This window comes from Echinops telfairi, unplaced genomic scaffold (genome assembly GCF_000313985.2).
Source record: "Echinops telfairi isolate 266 unplaced genomic scaffold, ASM31398v2 ScPeMD7_4;HRSCAF=17, whole genome shotgun sequence".
NCBI classification, from domain to species: Eukaryota; Metazoa; Chordata; class Mammalia; order Afrosoricida; family Tenrecidae; genus Echinops; species Echinops telfairi.
In genome coordinates, this window is record NW_022103900.1 from 22,086,454 (window position 1) to 22,097,738 (window position 11,285).

Sequence of the window (11,285 nt, forward strand, 5' to 3'; positions counted from 1 at the left end):
GGGAACTGCTAAGGCAGCTGCACCCTGGTCCAACCATCACAAAGCAAGAGACCCAAGAACTAGAAAGGCGAGGCTCACTGAGCCATTTATCCTTCCAACCTTCAATTAATCCCACATGTGTTTATAGGCCAGGTTGGCACAATAAACTAACTACCTCAATGACTTATGGTTATTACTTGTGATTTTTCCCTGTTTTATGCCACTGTTTTAACTTATCACATTTTGCACTTACTTCTTCTGAGAATAAGGTTAAAAAAAATTAGAAATAAATTCCCTGACTGCACTACACCATCCATATGTTGGGGGATAGGTTTTATTTTGAAAAAAGTAACATTTCCTATCCCACACATTCTTCTGCCATGAGTTTGACAGTCTGCCACTAGCAGTGAGGTCAACTTCCTCTCCTGAAATCTGACCAGACTCCAGAATCTCTTTCACCAAGACAATATGGAGGAAGTGACAGAATACTGTACCATTTCTAAGCATAGCCCTTGAATTGGCATGCCATCTTCTGCTTCCTACTCCTTGGAGCCCTAATCTGCCAAGTAAAACTTGCAGATGAGCCTGAAGGGGAGTAAGGCCAAGGATAGAAGTACACAGGCACCAGGCATGTAAGTAAAAAAACACACTGGCCAGCCATTTCTTTGAGTCATTAGATGACTTTAGCCTGCATGTTATTGCTAAGTGTCATAGAGTCAGAGAAAACTCATAGTGAACTTATGTGCAACAGAAGAAAACATTGCTCAATCCGACATCATCCTCACTAGCATTGTTATGTTTGAGCTGGTTGTTGCAAGCATTATATCAATCCATCTCATCCAAAAGTTTTCTTCATTTTCACTGACACGCTACTTGATCAAGCATGATGTCCTTCTCCAGGGACTGGTCCCTCCTGATAACATTTCCAAAATCTGTGAGGTGAAATCTGGCTACCTTCACTCCTAAGGAGGCTTCTGGATGCCTTTCCTCCAAAACAGCTTCATCTGATCATCTGGAAGTCCATGGTACTTGCAATATTCCTCTCCAACGCCATTAATTCAAATGTATCAATTTTTCTGTCTTCCTTATTCACTGTAAAATGTTCACATCCCCACAAAGTGATTAAAAATACCAAAGACTGGGTCAGGCACACCTTAGTCCTCAAGTTGTTATCTTCACCCTTTGACACTTGTAATGGATCATGTGCAGCAATTTCCCTAAGGCTATGATTTCCTTATCGATGCTTCCCTGAGTGTTGACTATGGATCCAGTAAAAGGAAACTCTTGACAACTTCCATCTTTTCCCTGTTTGTGTGTATTTTGCTTTTCTTTCCATTGAGTTGTAATTCATACTGAAAGATGGAACTTTTGAATTTCAACAGTAGGTGCTTTAAATCCTCTCAGCTTCCATCAAGCAAAGTTGCATTAACTGCATATTACAGGTAATATAGACTATTGTGTCTTCTTCCAATTCTACTATTCATTTTTTCATATAGTTTTGCTTGTCAAATGATTTTCTTAGCATACAGATAGATTAAATATGATTAAAGGATATAACCCTGAAATAACTTCCTGGATTTTAAACCAGGGAGTATTCCCATATTATAGTCAAGCAACTTGCTATTATCCCAAGTACCAGTTCTGCATGAGCGCAATACAATATTATGAAGTGTTTTGGAATTCTCATTCCTTATATTGTTAGCCATAGTTTATCAAGACCTACACTGTTGAATGATTTTGCATACTCAAACACAAATAAACATCTTTCTGATACTCTATATCATCAACCAAGATTCATCTGATATCAGCAAATATATCTCTTGTTTTCTGTCTTCCTCGTCTGAATCTGGGGGAACTCAACTTATCAGCCCAAACAAGACCACAAGCCTACTTTGGAACAGACTATCTGTTGCTCCTGTGTAAAGTCAGGTGGAAGCAGAAGAAGCTTAAAACATCTGCAAAAGCTAAAATACAACCGTGAAGACATGCTACCTAAATTTAGACAAGCTCTCAAGAACACATTTCTTCACTGGAAACTGATGGCCAAAGACCAAGATGAGTTGCAGAATGATGTCAAGAATATCAGAAATGAGGAAAGCAAAAGTCCATTAAAAAGATAGGAAAAAAGCACAGACCAAATGCACATCAGAAGAGACTCTGAAACTTGATAGTGGACGGAGAATAGCTAAAAGCAAAGGGAAGAGATGATGAGGTAAAAATGCTGAGCAGAAAAAATTAAAGTCATTTCAAGAAGACAAAATATAGCATTACAATGACCTGTGAAAGACTGGAACTAGAAAACCAAAAACGAAGAACACACTCAGCTGAAAAATTGAAGAAGCAATCCCAGCCGTGAACGGTAACACTGAAGGATTGTGTGGGGACAGTATTGAATGACACAGGAAGCATCAAATGAAGACAGATGGGATAGACAGTTACTGTACCAAAAATAATTTGTCAACATTCAACAATTTCAAGAGCTTCAATTCTTGAAGCTAAAGAATTGATAATATTGAAAGAAGAAATCCAAATTGTACTGAAGGCATTAGGAAAAAACAAAGTTGCAGGAAGTGACAAAATGTCAATTGAAATATTTCAACAAAATGATACAGTGCTGTAAGCACTCACTAGCCTATGCCAAAAATTTCAGAAGATAGCTTTGGCCAATCAAATAGGAGATATCCATATTTGTGTTCATTCCAGAGGAACGTGAACCAGCAGGGTGAGGAAATTATTGAACAATGTCATTAATATCACATATAAGTAAAATTCTGCTTTCCTCATTTCTGATATTCTTGACATCATTCTGCAACTCATCTTGGTCTTTGGCCAGCAGTTTCCAATGAATAAATGTGTTCTTGAGAGCTTATCTAAATTTAGGTAGCATGTCTTCACGGTTGTATTTTAGCTTTTACAGATGTTTTAAGCTTCTTCTGCTTCCACCTGACTTTGCACAGGAGCAACAGATAGTCTGTTCCAAAGTAGGCTTGTGGTCTTGTTTGGGCTGATAATTTTGAGTTCCCCCATCATCTTTTCCCAGCGAAGTGGTGAATTTAATTTGATTTCTTACTGGTGAGGCCACATAAATAGTAATTCATTGTTCCAAAAGGGAATCTTAATGAAGAAATCATTGGTCTTGCAAAATTCTATTATGTGATCTCCAGCTTTGTTACTATAATCAAGGCCATATATTCCAACTACTAATTCTTCACTGTTTTCAACTTTGCAATCCAATCACCAAGAATAATCAATGCATGTTGACTGCATGTTTAATCAATTTCAGACTTCAAAGTTGGTAGAACCCTTCAGTTTCTTCAACGCTAGCTTTAGAGGTTGGCGGGTAATTTGAATAATACTCTATTAACTGGCATTCCTTGTAGGAATACAGATACGATCCCATCACAGAAGCGTTGCGCTTCCAGATAGAATCAGGTGAATACGCATCATTCCTCTAGGAGCTGTCATTTCCAGCATAACACACGATCCCCCAACAGAGTTCATTCCAACCCACTGAACTTAAAAATGATAAGAACTTTATGTTTTAAGCCACGAAATTTAAAGATTGTTTCCTCCAGAGCAATCACAAAAAGATCATCCTAGAGTCTAAAATCTAGAAGTATATTTATATGATATTGCTTAAGTATTTATACATCTGAAATCATGTATGCTAATGTGTATATGCTGACCAAAATTTCAATTACATTTTTATTTTATCTGTCTCTATATTCTAGCTATGTCAGTCATATTATTCTCAATTATTTAAAATTATATCCAGTTGTTTTCCTAGTTTGTTGATGATGTCTATTGGCACACATGCTAATTATACATGGATGGTAGAGAAGCATTCACCCACTATAATAGAAAATATAAAGCATAAACAGAAGCAACAAACCTACAAGAATTAATACTGTGAAAAACAGTATAAATGTGTTCTCTGTGCTCCCTAAAAGCAATATTAACACAATAAGGGGAATCTTACAAAGAATCAAACTTAAGCTTAGCCCATGGGAAAACTTTCATACTGAATTCATATAATTAAATGGTCTTTTACGTCCTCTTGAACCTAAGGAGCCCTGGGGGCACAGTGGGTTACACTTTTGACTGCTAACTGCAACGTCAGCAGTTTGAGCCTAACAGATGTGCCATGTAAAGGAGATGAGGCCTTTTACTCGTATAAAAATGTATAGTCTCAGAAACCCAACCTGTAGGGACACTGAGTGGGAATAAGCTCAAAGGTGGTCTGTTTGGTTTTTGGTTTTTGAAGCTCAGATTTTCAAAAATCTATGATGATTATCTTTGGAAGAAATGATATTAATATTTTCATATTACTATTTTATTCCAGGAAAAGGATGCCTCAACAAGATTCACTCAGTAGCTCATGATTAAACCCATGGTGCTTTACTGTACTGAATCAATATTTAACAATTTATTCAAGACATTAGTTGAGTAGTCTGCTGTATGACAGTGCCTCAAAAAGCTTGTGGAAAAATGAAATTAAAGATAATCATATGTTTCCAAGAAATTTTTGAGTACCCTTCATTTTATGGAGTTGCTAACTTGCAGTGGTACAATGAGGAATGATATATCTCTACTTTGAGAAAGCTTATGATATAAAATAAAGAGACAATACAGAAATAGCTAACTGATAAAATGCTTTGAATTAGCAAAAGCAATAAGGATAAAATGCTAAGTTAATTGTAACCCTAATCTAAAACAATTAGTTTGTGTGAGATGGCCCTACTCCATACTCCCCCATGAAGAGATCACTGAACATACAGGTCCTACAGCAAAGTGTGATAAAAGGGAAACTATATTATGCTGGGTAACAGATCCAAGAGGGATGATGTCATATTCACCTTCAAAAACAATATTTCAGGTTATATCTTGATTTACAACCCTGCCTGTGATATCATCTATCAAATATTGCCCTACTAGCAGAAAGAAGAGCATCTAGGGTCTTGAAGGATTGTCTTGAAACTAGAAGCCATCTAAGTGAGATGACAGCTAAGTCCACCCAGAGGAAGCATCTGTGTGTTCCAAGAATTGCAAATAATAAAATCCAAATCTGGTGGAAGAAATGTATTAGAGTTTAAATTCTGAACCCCTTGTTTTCAAAAGACTATAGATGACAGTGGAAGCCCAAAATTCATTCAGTGTCCCCACATAGCTTAAGGCTCTGACGAATTCCCTCTGCCCACAGACCAAAGTTGTACCTAACTTTGCTAACTGAGTGCACTGTAAAGTGGATTATTGCAGGAGCAATTAGGTTAAAATATAACACCTTATCACTTGACCTTGGTTTTGACCTATTTTAAATTTGTTCCAGTTTTTAATATATTCTGCTTTCTATTTGACATTTCCCTCCTTGTTGTTTTGTATGTTTTTCTGTCTATGACATCCAGGATTGGTTAATCTTTAGAGAAAGTAACTACATTAAGCATTCTGTCGGGGCACAGTTATCCTCAGTTGGTCATCCTGTGGGAACGTTTTCTTCCTGTGATACTGAAAGCTGTAAATGCCAGAAGAGTCACCCAAAGTGAACAGGTACCAGCCGAGCTCTCAGAATAAGAACAGACTATGATAAAGGAATTGGCTGTGCACTTCCAAGGAAACAGCCACTGAAAACTTCATGCCCAGAATCCAAATATCGTCAGATACTGAAGGCCTAATTAATGGAAGTGCAACCCTGGCAGACACAGTGCAACACGAGGGGCCCCTTGGGACAGGAGGCACTCAAACTATGACTGAGAAGAAGCTGTCCTCTCAAAGAAGGGTCAACCGTGGTGACAGGAATGGAGTAAAGCCTGTGGGGGTGGAACCTTTGGGAACAACAGTTGCTAATGGGGCACAACTCAAAATGAGAAAAAAACATGTGCAAATATTAATAAATAATTGGAACTTGGAATATATGAAATATGAATCGAGGACAATTACAAGTCATCAAGAGTTACATGGAATGCATAAAAATAATGGCATGGGCGTTAGTGAGCTGAAGTACGCTGACCTTGGCCATTTTGAATCATTGAATCATATGGGTTACATTCCCTGGAATTCAACAATCAAGAGGAATGGGGTTGTGTTCATCGTCAAAAAGGATATTTCAAGTCTACCTTGAAGTACAATGTTGCCTGTGACAGGATTAGATCTGCCTGCCTTCAAGGATATCCATTAAATACTACTATTATTCAAATGCATGCACCAACCATGAAAGGTAATGGTGCAGAAATCGAAAACTTTCTTCAGTTTGAAATTTATCAAACATACAATCATTGCTAATAACTGGAAAGCAGAATGCAAAAGGTGGAAACAATGAATGAAGAGTATCTTAAAAAGTGGGTCTTAATGACTGACATGAAGTTGGATAATGCATGATAGAATTTTTTAAGAATAACAACTTCTACATAGCAAATATCTGTTGTCAACAACACAAAAGTCAACAATACACCTGGACTTCAGATGGAATATGTAGTAATCAAATTAGCTACATCTGTGAGAAGAGGTAATGCAGAGGCTCAATATCAGTAGTCCATCAATTGCTCATCTGTATGTTCAGATTATAGCCAAAGAAAAATAAAACAAGTTTACAAGAGGAAAAATACAACTCTATCCCACCTGAATATAAAAAATATCTCAAAAGCAGATTTGTTGCCCTGAACACTAATGAAAGAAGAACAGATGAGCTGCGAGAGAACATCTGAACATCATACATGAAGAAAGCAATAGGTCATTAAAAGGATAAAAAAAGAAAAGAGCAAAATGGATGTCAGAAGAGTCTCCAAAACTTGCTCATAATTGTAGAGTAGCTAAGGCAGATGGAAGAAATGAGGACGTCAGAGCACTGAACAGAAAATGTCAAAGGGCAGCTCAAGAACACAGTCTAATATTGCAATGAAATGTGAAAAGACTGAGAGCTAGAAAACCAAAAAGGAAAAACACACTCAGCATATCTTAAACTGAAAGAATTCAAGAAAAATTAAAACTTAAGTTGCAATCATGAGAGATTCTATGGGCAAATATTGAATGATGCAGAAGAGCAAGGACCAATAGTACTGAAGAAAGAAGTTCAAGCTGCACTGAAAGCAATAGCCAAAAACAAAACTCCAAGAATTGATGAAATGCCAATTGAAATGTTTCAACAAGCTGATGAGAGCTCTGAAAGCATTCACTCATCTATGCCAGGAAATATGGAAGGCAGTTAGCTGGCAAACAAACTTGAAGAGATGCATATTTGTACCTATTCAAAAAAAAAGTCACCCAAAAGAATAGAAATAGCATTCTATAAATAATGCTATTTATAGAAAAATAGCATTAATAACACATGCAAGTACAATTCTGCTATAGATAATCCAACAATAATGGCAGGGAACTGTCAAGTTCAGGCTGGATTCAGAAGATAACATGGAACATGGAATATCATTGTTGATGTCAAATGGATCTTGGCTCAAAGCAGAGAATACCAAAAAGATGTTTACTTGTGTTTCATTGACGTTGCCGAGCCATTCCACTGTCTGAATAGCAGCAAACTATAGTGGATAGCCTTAAGAGAAATGAGAATTCTAGAACATTTCATTGTATTCATGCTGAACTTGTATATAGATCAAGAGGCAGTTGTGCAAACAGAGAAAAGAATACTGGATGGTTTAAAATTAGGAAAGGTGTTTGTAAGAGTTGTATCCTCTCACCATACTTATTCAATATATATGCTAAGCAAATCCTCAGAGAAGCTGGATTATATGAATGAGAATGTGGCATCATGACTGAGGGAGGCTTCGTAACAACCTGATGCATGCAGATAGTGCAGCCTTGCTTGCTGAATGTGAGTAGGACTTGAAGCACATGCCGATGAAGATCAAGAATTGCAGTCTTCAGTATGGATTACAGCTCAATGTAAAGAAGACCTAAATCCTCACAACTGAACCAATAGGTAACCTCATGATAAATGGAGAAAAGATTTAAGTTATCAAGGTTTTCATCTGGTTTGGACCCACAAGAAGGCTCATGTAAGCAGCATTCAAGAGATCAATGTTGTCTTGGGTCAACCTGCTGCACAAGACCTCTTTATGGTGATGAAAGGCAAGGAGGTCACTTTAAGGACTAAGGTAGTATTTATTGACAATCACTTCATATGTATGTGAAAGCTGGACAGTGAATAAGGAGACCGAAGAATTGATGTGCTTGAATTGAAGTGCTGGCAAAGCATTTTGAAATTACCATACTCTGCCAAAGAAGAAACAAACCTATCTTGGAAAAAATAAAGCCAGAGTGTTCCTTAGAGGCAAACTTGGCAAAACTTCATCTTATATACTTTGGACATGTTGTCAGGAGAGACCAGTCCCTAGAGGACATCATGCTTGGCAGAGTAGAGAGTCAGCGAAAAAGAGGAAGGCCCTCAACAAGATCGATTTGCACAATGGCTGCAACAAGAGGCTCAAGCATGGGAACAATTGGGAGGATGGTGCAGGGCTGGGCATCATTTCACTCATTGTGCATAAGGTCACTATGGGTCAGAGCCAACTCAAGAGCACCTAACAACTTCATGGGCATGGTTAGGGAGAAATGGGAGCTAACAATGAGTCAGAAAAAGGGGAAAGTTCTAAAATTGATTGTGGTGCTGATTGCACATTTCTTCTTACTATGACTGAACTACTGAATTGTATGTGACTTTTATGTCAATAAAATTATTTTAATAAAAGAAAATGTGCTAAGGGAACAGATAAAAGGAAAAAGAACAATCCTCCCATGGGAATTACAGAAATGAGGTCACTTGAGCTATTCCTGGATGCATCACGTATGAAGACAGGTAATTCTTAGGATAAAAAGTAGTGTGAGTAAAGAAACAGTATCATGGGCATCTATGACAAGTCCAGGTACAGAAAAATAATTCGGAAACCTATGAAAATAGACAAAAGAAGATATGTAGGGCTTTAAAGGTCATTTGAGATAAGCTTTGAAGTGTCTTGAATGACATACTAAAGAATTTAAAATTTAGCCTGAAGAACTCTCAAAAGTTTATAGTGTTCAGCTATATTTAGAGAGATCCTTCTATCGGCTACATGCAATATGTAACAGACTGCATGGTGTGAGGTAGATTCCTATTAGAGAAACATGTCAGTCTGTGGTTTATATGAAGTACAACCTTGGATAAGGGCAAGGGTGACAGGATCATACCTTGAAATCTCTTTCCATCTTAAACTCTGTGACTTTATGTCTACTGCAAAGAAAATGAGTTCCAGACAAATTCTTATAAATGACAGAAGTGGCAGAACTCTAATGTCACTACTGAAAACCATGAAGGGATTGCTATTTCAAATACCCAATGAGTATGACAAGAGTATATAAAGTGCACAATCTTTGACTAACTGACAAGGAAACATCAGAGGTTGGGGGAACTCACAAAAAGTCATTAATACAGCACTCTGGAGAGGCAATTTCGACTATCCTACTGCGAAAGCCAGATAAAACTTCGACTGACCTAAATCCTCCCTGGTCTGCATGTTTTTCCAAAGAGCCTCTGCTGCTTTGGAAAGCCCAGGGGACATATCTGTGCATATGCAATCTAATTAAATGCATGTAGTTAAGAACTTAATTGTGTACAGCATTTTGCTAGACACAGCACACACAAAAAGCCATGTTGGACTGTCAGCTTTCATTTCATTAACCATACTAAACAGAGGGATTAAAGATAAACAATGACCATTTATGCAGATAGAATGGGTTCGATGAACTATAGGCACAGGTTAAAATGCTTGTATTAAATATTTCAAAAGTATCAATTCTTTGATTAGCTCCATTCCTAGAGAAACATACGGAAGGGTCAGAAAGTAAATGCAGATGACTAGCTCTCACTCGTGAGAGCTATGGGATAATAAAGGGAAGCGACTCCCTATTCAGGTGTCACAGCACTAAAACTAAGAGCAGTCAAGCAATCTCCAGCACAACATGTCACAGGGGTGCAGGGGCTTGAAGGCAGGGGAAACAGGCCAACCACGATACAGCACCAACCTGGGGATACAAGTTGCTTCGCTTCTTGTTTCCTCTGCTGTTATTGGACCATTCCAACAAGCACACAGGGAGTCAGCAAAAGCTATGCACTCAAGATTTTTTTAATAAATAGAAAGTGGGGGTCCAGAATAAGAAAAACATATGCGAGCAAAAAAAATTATAAGGTCTCATTTATCCCTGAGACCAAATGCACAGTGTGTGAGATCAGAATTCTTAAGTCCTCTGAATGACTTGCTTGATGGCAATCAGCCAAGCATATCATCAGATCAGAATTCTAGATACTAAAGAACTTCACTGTCCTTGAAACCCCTGTGCAGTGGCACATGAACAAATGAGGCTCACATTTTCCTCTAAAACACAGTCATGGTATAAAGACATGGGGAAAACATGGGAAGAAAAACAAATATTTCCAAAAAATAGCAGTGTGTACTAACCCACTCATATTTTTGTGAATGTGTAATACTGTTCCTATAGACAAGTGCTATTTATGCTTGCTCATGGTACAAGAGGCCATTTCTTAACTTTAAAAGCATGAACTTATGGGAAGATGTACTCTATTTTACAAATGTTGCTTCAGCCCTGAATGAGGAAATAATCTTCAGAAGCAAGAATAAGAAAATCATCTGCATAATAGCCTATGAGGCTTTGGTAACACAGAGATGTGACAGAAAGCAAGCAGAAATGCAGACACACAAGAAAAAGGATTTTGCCTAGTGGATTTCCCAGGGTTTGAGAATTGCAAAAGTACTCAGTAATTGCATAGGGTAAATTAACCCATTGCTTAAAGTCCACTTTAAGTGGATGCCTCTTAATGAAATTTTGGAAGTACCTGATCTTTCATTAACATAGAGCCTTAAATTAAGTGGATCCCAAAATCACTGGCCAGATTTATTATGTGTACTGACTGCTTAAGTAAGAATCATTTCATGCACCAATGAAGTACAGGCGCTTCTGTATAAATATGTGGTAAGGTTTTACTGGCCTACAATTACACATACCATGTAATTATGAATCTAGACCTTTTACCAAATACAAGTATACAAGTGTTTAGAATATTATAATAACACGATAGATCCATATATTTAGATTGACATTATATAGTACTTTTACCATGGAAATCACTAAATGTATAGGAGCTTTTAAAAACACAAAGAATCAGAAAATTGCTCAACAGTCATTAAAACATTATATATATTAAGTGATAATCCATACCAAATATGGTAGTTTTAAGGTATGCGTGAATAGCTCTATGGATTTACATTTTTGTTTTAAGGGAAAGGGAAAAGTATATGAAAAAATTGAAA